The 9,846-nt window shown below is 41.0% G+C and overlaps 1 pseudogene across 1 annotated transcript in view; it reads left to right on the plus strand.

Moving 5' to 3' along the window:
- The window catches only part of LOC310824159 (cytochrome P450 3A27-like), a 52,670-nt pseudogene extending 43,236 nt beyond the window's left edge, over positions 1–9,434 (plus strand). The window contains exons 2-13 of the transcript in view: positions 171–264; positions 527–583; positions 3,010–3,109; positions 3,243–3,356; positions 3,861–3,949; positions 4,060–4,208; positions 4,530–4,657; positions 4,780–4,855; positions 5,064–5,224; positions 7,981–8,200; positions 8,404–8,566; positions 9,318–9,434. The product of the transcript in view is annotated as a cytochrome P450 3A27-like (transcript). The remainder of the gene's footprint in view (positions 1–170; positions 265–526; positions 584–3,009; positions 3,110–3,242; positions 3,357–3,860; positions 3,950–4,059; positions 4,209–4,529; positions 4,658–4,779; positions 4,856–5,063; positions 5,225–7,980; positions 8,201–8,403; positions 8,567–9,317) is intronic.
- Positions 9,435–9,846: the final 412 nt, after the last annotated feature.

The following is a 9,846-nucleotide window of genomic DNA, read 5'->3' on the forward strand; positions in this document are numbered from 1 at the left end:
TGTAAGAAGTTTTAATAAAAAATATTATTTGTTAGTTAGTTAGTTGTGATAATACATACAAATGATAGTATTGATAATTACAGTTATCTAACAGTTTCAATGATACCTATGACTTGATCGTTTTGCTTTTGTTTCAAGTCAGATTGTTGATTTATATTTGTTCCGACCAGGTATGGATACTGGCCATATGGAATATTCAAAAAACTAGGCATTCCTGGTCCTAAACCCATCCCTTTCCTCGGGACGATAATGGGATATAAGAAGGTTTGTAGAGATTAAGCCCATAAACAACAACATTGTAGACTCATCCATGATGTGTGTTGTTGTGGTGAAAGCCATGGGAGCTGAATATGAATTGTTTTACCCAGAAAAATGGGCAATAAAGCTTTTGAACGAAAACGAAAAGAGAGGAGTGGGAGCCGGTCTGTAGTGGAAAAGGGCCATCATAGACTAAGCCACAATTCAGGTTTATGACAAGCATTTATGAACTGGCTATTTTTTTGTTTTGTTTTTTTGTTCCCAGGGTGGTTTCACCAATTTTGACACAGAGAGCTTCCAGAAATATGGGAAACATATTGTGGGGGTGAGTCTGCTAAACTGATCCTGGTTATTGTTAACTATGATGGATATATATATCTCTCAGTGTCTACATTATACACTCTTAAACCAGGCGGACACTGTGCGATTTTCACAAACACAGACGATCCAACCGACGAAATGGTCTCATACACCAAGACAAATGATCTGTCTTGATGCAAGTACACTGCCCAAGCAACAATTTCATGCTTCCACATTAATAATTTGAATCTGTTATTGAGCGATTTAAGTTTTAAGCTTTTAAGTATTCTGTAGTATGGTCCCAAACACAACTTGTGCGTTGCCAATGTTTGACAACATCCTGGATTCTCATTGGTTGAGGCTCCTATATTGCCTCTGAGCACGTCTCAAACTGCATGAATAAAGAGGAGCCACGACATGTCAGAATTCAAATCGGAAGTGATTGTGTCTTCCCTCCATGTCATTGAAAGGGCAAAAATGTAATTAAAAAAATAAAGAAAAAAAGGGTTCTAAAAGGATTCTTTGGTTGAATAACTCTTATGGGTTCCATTTGCAGTGCCCTGCGTAAGTAATGGGACAAGCATTTTTTCTTCTTTTGCATTATGCAAATGTCCAAATTAAGCACTCATGTTTAGTATTTGGTCCCCAAATACTAAACATGTATTTGTATGCAAAAGTGCAAAAGTCTGTGACCCATTGACCCAACCAGACGCTGGGTATCTTCTCTGGTAATGCTCTGCCAGACCTATATTGCAGCGATTGTTGTTTGTTTTTTTAGGATGTTTTGCCCTCCTCTTCAGCAAATTAAATGCATGTTCTATAGGATTCTATAGGATTCACTTTTTGGCCCTGAATAATTTCCTAGTTGCTATGGCAGTATGTTTTGGGTCATTGTCCTGCTGTATGGTGAAATGCTGTCCAATGAGTTTGGAGCAATTAAGCAATTAAGTTGTACTTGGACTGACAAGATGTTTCTGAACACTTCTGAATTCATCTTCATCAAAGGAGACAAGTGAGCCAGTTACAGTGGAAGCCATACATGCCCAAGCCATAACACCCCCTCCCCCATATTTCACAGATGATGTGGGATGCTGTGGATATTGGGCAGTTCCTTTTTTTCTCCACACTTTACACTTGCCATCACTCTGGTACATGTTTTTCCAGAACTCTGCAGGCTCTTTTAGGTACTTTTTAGCAAACCGTAACCTGGCCAGCCTGTTTTTGTGGCTAAGTAGTGGTTTGCACCTTGCAGTGTAGCCTCTGTAGTTCTGCTGGTGAAGTCTTCTGCGGATGGTAGTCTCTGACTCATTGACGCCTACCTCCTGGAGAGTGTTCCTAATCTATGGGGCAGTTTTTTTAAGTTTTTTTTTTTAATTATGGTGAGCATTTTTTGGTTATCCACTGGAAGTCTTCCTTGCCATTTGCGATTTCTTAGCTCACCAGTGCTTTCTTTCCTTTTAATGAAGTTCCAAACTGTTGATTTTGGTAGGTTTAAGGTTTTGGCTATGTTTCATTTTTTTCTGATATTTCAGCATCATAATGGCTTCCCTGACTTTCAATAACATCTCTTTGGTCCTCATGTTGACAAGACACCAATAGCAGACTGCACAAATTATGTGATGGAACACACCTGACGAACACACCTGTCAAGCCAATTGTCCCATCACTTTAGTGTAGCCTGAAATAGGGGGATTATGCATAAAAATGTTGTAATTTCTGAATGATAAACCAATATGTACACAAATAACATCAAATAAAAGATGAGAATCTCTACGTTCTCATTTCAACTCCAAAAAGAAGAAAAAATGCTTCACTGTCCCATTACTTTCGCACGGTACTGTATAACCTTCTGTGGAAAAGGGTTCTACATGGAACCCAAAAGGTTTCTTCAAAGGGAGAGTAGAAGAAGAACCCTTCTAGGTAGCACTTTTTTTCTAAGAGTGCAGGATCTGTGATGGGTCTGTCTGTCTCTATCTACGGTATATATCCGCTTGAATGCCACAGCCTATTTGAGTATTGTTGCTGACCATGTGCATCCCTTCATGGCCACAATTGACCCATCTTCTAATGGCTACTTCCAGCATGATAATGCACCATGTCACAAAGCAAAAGTTGTCTTAAACTGGTTTCATGAACATGACAATGAGTTCAGTGTTCTTCAGTGGCCTTCCCAGGATCTGAATCCAATAGAACACCTTTGGGATGTGGTAGAACGGGAGATTCATATCTTGAAAGTGAACCTGAAAAATCTGCAGGAATTGAGTGATGCAATCATGTCATCATGGACCAGAATCTCAAAGGAATGTTTCCAACATCTTGTGGAATCAATGCCACGAAGAATTGAGGCTGTTTTGAGAGCAAAGGGAGGCCCTACCCAGTATTAGTATAGTGTTCCTCATAAAGTGCTCTGTGAGTGTATATCTAACTATCTTTGTTTTTGCTGGTCTGTAGGATCTATGATGGCCGTCAGCCCATCCTGTGTATCATGGACACAGCCATGATCAAAACCATCCTCATCAAGGAATGCTACTCCCTTTTCACTAACAGGAGGGTAATATGCTAAATTGAAGTTGTTGTATGGGGAAAAAAACATAAGGGCTCCTTAAATAGATAATATCATTGTTATTATAGCATTATTAATATTAGGTTAATCTTGCAGTATATAATAATAATAATTTTTCTAGAATATCTATCTCAACGGGCCTCTGTATGACGCCGTGTTTATCGCTGAGGATGATGCATGGAGACGGATCCGCAGTGTCCTGTCTCCCTCCTTCACCAGTGGGCGGATCAAAGAGGTACAGTCCCATCTCTCCTCTCCTTCTTTCATTCATTCCTTTATTCAACACAAATAAATGAATGACTAACAACTCTGACGCGTGTGTGTGTGTGTGTGTGTGTGTGTGTGTGTGTGTGTGTGTGTGTGTGTGTGTGAGAGTGTGTGAGAGTGTGTGTGTGATTTGTACTATGTGTATAGTGTGTATTCATTGTTGTTTGTTGTTGTGTGAAGCAGCAACTTTAATTAATTAATCCAAGACAAATTTTCATCCGGGACAATAAAGTATATTTGATCTTATCTTCGATAAGTTCAGTGGTCAGATGACAGAGTATAGAATAATAGTTCATCTTTGGAGTCACTTATTCTTTGACTATATACATAATGTATCCTGTATGGATGTATATTCTCAGGCTATATAAACATTAAAATAATTCCTGTTTCAAACATGATATTAATATATGTTTTGCACATATTAATCCACGTATCAATCATGATATTTTTCCATGTATCCTTCCCAACTCAGATGCTCAGGATCATGAAGCAGCACTCTGGTAACTTGGTCAGCAATCTGAAGAAGACGGCTGATAACGATGAGCCCATTGAACTAAAGGAGTGAGTATTTATCTCCGAGACGATAAGGTGAATTTGTAATTTCAGTGAACTCCCCCTTTAATTTTGTGGTTGTGGTTCTGGTGGTCAGAGATTGTGTGGTTGTGTTCCAGGTTCTTTGGACCATACAGTATGGATGTGGTCGTCAGTACTTCATTCAGTGTCGACATCGACTCCCTCCACAACCCCTCCGACCCCTTTGTGACCAACTTCAAGAAAATGCTCAAGTTTGACATCTTCAGCCCACTGTTCCTCACAGTCGGTACAACTGCCCCCATATAGCTTTCAGTCATTTTGTGCTTAATAAATGAAGCTATTGATTTCATTGATTAGACTGACATAAACCACACTGCCAATGGTTTGCGCTCTACTCATTTGACAAACACATGGGCCATGTCCAGAACCAACCTCTAGTTCCTAAATGCTGGACACTTGGAGATCTGAGTGGATTGGATACAGAAGTGTCTAGGGATAGAGCCTAGGAGTTGTTTCTGGACAGGGCTGTGCATTGAATAGGATTGGAGTCACGTATCATGGTATTTCCTGTTCCTGTTTGTAACCGTGGCATTTCCTGTCCATCCAGCATTCTTCCCCTTCATGGGTCCTGTTATGGCAAACATGGAGGTATCCCTATTCCCTGCCTTGGTCACAGATTTCTTCTACGCTGTCTTTCAGAAGATCAAGTCCAATCGCGTGGCTAGCACCAGGAAGGTATGTAAATATAACTGATCAAATATACGATCTTCAGCCAGTATTGTGTAATACAATTGTAGAGATTTGGTAGCATCTGGTAGTTCTCATGTGATTTTGATCTGACGTAAGCCTGCTTCCAGAGTCGGGTAGATTTCCTGCAGCTGATGATAGACTCGCAGAAAGACAGCAACTCAAAGGGAGAGGAGCAGAGTAAAGGTGCCTGCCTTAAACACACACACACACACACACACACACACACTGTATACTAGCATCTAACACACACATACAGTACCTGCCTCAAACACCTATACCTACAAACACACGGTGGAAATACTCTACTTCGTCCCTTTCTCACACCTACCACCCCATTTCTCCCACTCTCCCTCTCCTCCCTCTCATTCTCCCCCTCTCTCCATCATCATAGGATTGAGTGACCACGAGATCTTGTCCCAGGCAATGATGTTCATCTTTGCTGGCTATGAGACCACCAGTAGCTCTCTGTCCTTCCTGGCCTACAATCTGGCAACCAACCCTCACATCATGACCAAGCTGCAGGAGGAGATAGACACTGTGTTTCCCAACAAGGTAACCCCTCTGCAGACTCCTATATAGTACTATTCATGTGGAACAGGAAATATGATAGTGACAGTGTTTTAGAGGGTACTGATGAGTGTGTAACCCCTGTGCACTGCAGACTCCTACAGATGGTTAGATAGGTGACAGTATTTTGCAGTGTGCTAATGTGTCTGTAGCATCCCTGTGCAGACTTCTGCCCAGTATTATTCATTTGAAACAGGAAGTAGATAGGTGTTGTTGGAATCTTCAGAATACTTTAAAGGCCAGTACCTGAGGACCTGAGGGATCTACAGGGTATATACCTTAAAAGCATGTCTGACATGCAGTGGTGTGCATGACCATAGAGTGATTTCTAAACTAATACAATCATCTTAAAATAAATTATAAAACTAACAGGTAATCAGTGCAGAGACTTGTGTGATATGTGCTCTCCATCTGACTCGTGCTGCTGCATTTTGTATCATTTGCCAAGAGCTTTCTTTGGTCGACCAGACAAGAGAGTGTTACAGTAATCAAGGCTGCTAGTAATACAAGCATGCATTCGTCTCTCAGTGTCAGCCTGGGAGAGGAAAGGTTGCATCTTTACAGCTGTGTTCTGTAAAGGTCCATGTAATATTCAAGCTTTCTAAAAGCTTCCTAACGGTTGTAATGACTATCTTTAATCGGTAGCGATCAGGGAACAAGATCCCTTATAATAAATCCCTTATGAATAAATATTTCATTTACGAACGCTGTTTTGGTTCGGAAAACACGCTTTTTAAAATGCAGTGTCCTACCTGACATTCGGTTTGCATATAAACATGTTGTGAGTGCCAGGGGTGTTCTAGGGGAGTAGACTGACCTTTCTCTGGTGGCTGCCTCTCCCAATCGTGTGCGCATGCAGAAAAACAACAGCTAATGTCCAACACTGCAAGTTCATTTCGGGGGGATATATTATTATTAGGGAGGATGTTGTTGTTTGGACAACTTCAGACAGAATTTCTCCACGATGGCAGATTTCCGGCAAACTTACTTACTCTTCTTTAAGTGATACAAATATGTTTTAGTCACATTCTTGATATGGGTTTCAAAATTAAGATCTGAGTCAATGGTAACACCTTGTTTTTTTGCCTGGTGCTTAGTGTTACTGTAAGTAGTGTCTTTAAGTGTGCAGACAGTTTGACCAGGACAAGGACAAAGAGCATTTTGGCATCAGCATTAATTAATTAATTCTAAGGTCATTAAGAACCTAGTTAATAACTTAACAACATAGTGCTATCTCAGTGCTATGATCGGCACAAAAGCCAGATTGGAACATGTCAAAGGTACAGTTGGGAAGAAGGAGATTATTTAACAGTTTGAACACCTTTTTTTCAAGAATTATTATTTTTTTGCTTAAAAAGGGAAGGTTGGAGATTGGCCTAAAATCGCTAAGGACTGAAGAGTCTAAGTTACTTTTCTTCAGGAGGGGTTTCACCATGGTAGTTTTAGGTGCAGATGAACAGACCCCCACTTTGCTGAGCATTTCTGTATGACCACTGCAAAAGAGTTCATAGTGCTTCCATGTGGTGGAAGGTGGGGTAACAAGTCATCAAACACATCTTCAGGTCTTGCCTGAGTGATCCTCCTCACCTAATATTGGTTCTCTTATCTCAGAAGTATGTTGCAAATTCCTCACATTTGTAGGTGGAGAGCAGATCACCAGGTGTCTTGTGGGCGGGATTTATAAGGCTGTCAATCGTTGAAAAGAGCACTGTTTGAGTTGTTATGATTCATTATCAATTTTGAGAAATGATCCGGCTTGGCGTTTTTTTTATTGCCTTATTAAAAGCAGAAAGATGCTCTCGAAGAATATCAAGGTGGACCTGCAGTTTTTGTCAGCTCAGACTTTCTGCAAATTCTTTTAAATTTGGCCACAGCCTTTTTCAGTTTGAGTGGTGCTACAGAGTCGATAGTTGCCCTTAGTTTGGTGTTGAAGCTGGTTACTAAATCATTATCACAGGAGGAAGCTGTTGATGGTGTACTATTCATATTCATATTCATCATGAAATTCTCATCTGCTCAGCGACATGGCTAAATAAGTAATGGAGCGAAAATATATTTTTTCCCTACTTCTAATAGACTGACATGCATTCATGTTTAGCCAGGTTTCAGATAAAAACATTACAGTGCAGCTTTCGCTCTGAGATAAGATCAATAAAGGTTTTGCCAGATAGGGACCTAATATTCAAAAGCACCATGGTAATGTTCTCTGGGCTGTTCGGTGCTGCCCGGCCACAGTTAATGGAATGGATACCAAGTTATTCACATTTGAACCACCTGACAGTTTTCTTGTAGTCTGTCGACTGTGATAGGAAATAATAGACTATAGCACATTCAGTATTCCAAGCAGTCAATCCACTAAAAGCAGCCCAGTTTAGTGGCATTTTGACTTCTGATTGATCCTTGTGTACATCTATCATTTACATTGTTCAGTGGAATCTAAATGTATTTTCTTCTAACTATCAAGATAACATTATTTAGCGATTTTTTTGTTTATTCATGTACAACAAAAAAGCAAGTCTCTATTACACACGTACATTGAAAGTAATGGCGTTCTGTATGCGGGTGTCATGAAATTAGGCTATGCAGATTAGAATAAGTACAGTACTGTGTTCATTTCCCAAAAAAAGAACACAAAAAACGAACAGCTCTTCAGATTTGCGACGAAAAAGAGTTAGTTCTGGGCTACGGCTACGTGAACGACCAATCACTAGTGCTCATGTGAGTGTAATATCCCTGTTCAGGCTCCTATCCAGTACGAGGCTCTGATGCAGATGGACTATCTAGACAGCGTGATCAACGAGTCTCTCAGGTTGTACCCCATCGACTTGAAAGAGTCGCCAAGAAATCTGTTGAGATCAGCGGCATCACCATCCCCAAGGGTATGGTTGTCATGTTACCCATCTGGACCTTGCACCGTGACCCCGATGTGTGGGAAGACCCAGAGGAGTTCAAACCAGAGAGGTAATGGGCCACATCTTAACCACAACCACAATATCAATCACAACAGCAACGATAAGAGCAGTGTTCCACAAACAACCATAAAACAAACCTAAATGCGACGACCAAACACAAACAGGTTTCTTCAACCATGTATAACCATCATATTACTGTGATTTAATTGATATGTTCTTTAACCCCTCCTCCTCTGAACTCTCCGTGTGTAGGTTCAGTAAGGAGAACAAGGAGAGCATCGACCCATACACCTACATGCCGTTCGGGTTGGGCCCACGGAACTGTATCGGGATGCGATTCGCTCTGGTATTGATGAAACTGGCGATGGTGGAGATTCTACAGAGGTTCAACTTCACCGTCTGCAAAGAGACAGAGGTGAGACAAAATAATGATACAATGATTGTAAATATAATTTTGTACCTATGACTTTGTTGCGTTTCTATATGTAGCAGAGGTGATTTTGGAATCACACTCGCGTGATGAGGTAGCCCTGCCTGAGACATGTAAACTGAAGTGTCGCCCTCAGACCTTGAGGATGTCCTCTTGGCTTAATAGTAGCGTTTGTGTCTTCCACATGGGAGACCCGGGTTTGAACCCCCATACTACAATTCTGTACTTGCGTACTGCATGAGTATGTACTCCCCATTTAATTTCCCAGATTGCATTTTTCAGTACTAGGCGCCAATCATCCTCAGTATAGGCTACCTACTAAAATTTAGTAACTAAATGATGGAAGTGTGAGATTTAAAAAAAAGCTATTTGTATTTCTGCAAAACTCCCTCGAGACTTCATAGGGCCATTTTAATGTATGTCGACCCAAGAGACGTTGTCCAGGAGTTTGAGTTTATTTGAATTTATAGTGCAATGCTACCCGAACGTAACAGTGACACTGTATTAGGTAACATTCATAGTGTAACGCTGACATCTGTTTTACTCGTTCCTTCATACTGTAACGACCCTGTGTAAGGCCCGTTAGCAGCTCCGCCAAGGGAGTTAACTCTCTTGGTGTTGTGGCTAGCGCGGCCGGTTTGTAGGCGGAAGGTTGCGAGTTCGATACCCGCTTAAGGCAAGCTGCTCTGCCCCGCCGTTCGCTACAATACTTTAACTGTGTGTCAACTCTCACCAGATCCCCATTGAGATGGACCTACAGAACACTCTGATGCCCATACGGCCCATCAAACTCAAGCTGCTGTCCCGCTGCCAGGAGTCCAACGACAACCAGCTCAAAGCAGACAGCCAGTGATGAGGACCTGCCCTGCTGTTATTATGTTACACATAGATCTAGGATAAGCCCCAACACTGGCTACTTTCAAAAATGGGCTTAAAAAAAAAAAGGGCTTCGCTTTTGCCTTAAATTGAAACTAAATTGGCGCTAATAATTGCACTGTGACCCTAAAATGCACTGTGACTTTTATTCTTTTTTTATGTCTTTTATGCGTTTTTATTCTAATTTTTTTTTCATACTCTTTCCTTTTTATCTATTTTACGTAAAGCACTTTGAATTGCCTCTGTGTATGAAATGTGCTATATAAATAAACTTGCCTTGCCTCGCCTCGCCTCTGGGCTCTGCTGCTACTGTATGCTGCTCTCTTTGTATCTGTCTATTAGTGGAGGTCCAGGACTAGTTGTACAGAGACAGTTGTTGTCTGTCGTCT

Source organism: Argentina silus, assembly GCF_951799395.1.
Source record: "Argentina silus genome assembly, chromosome: Y".
NCBI lineage: Eukaryota > Metazoa > Chordata > Actinopteri > Argentiniformes > Argentinidae > Argentina > Argentina silus.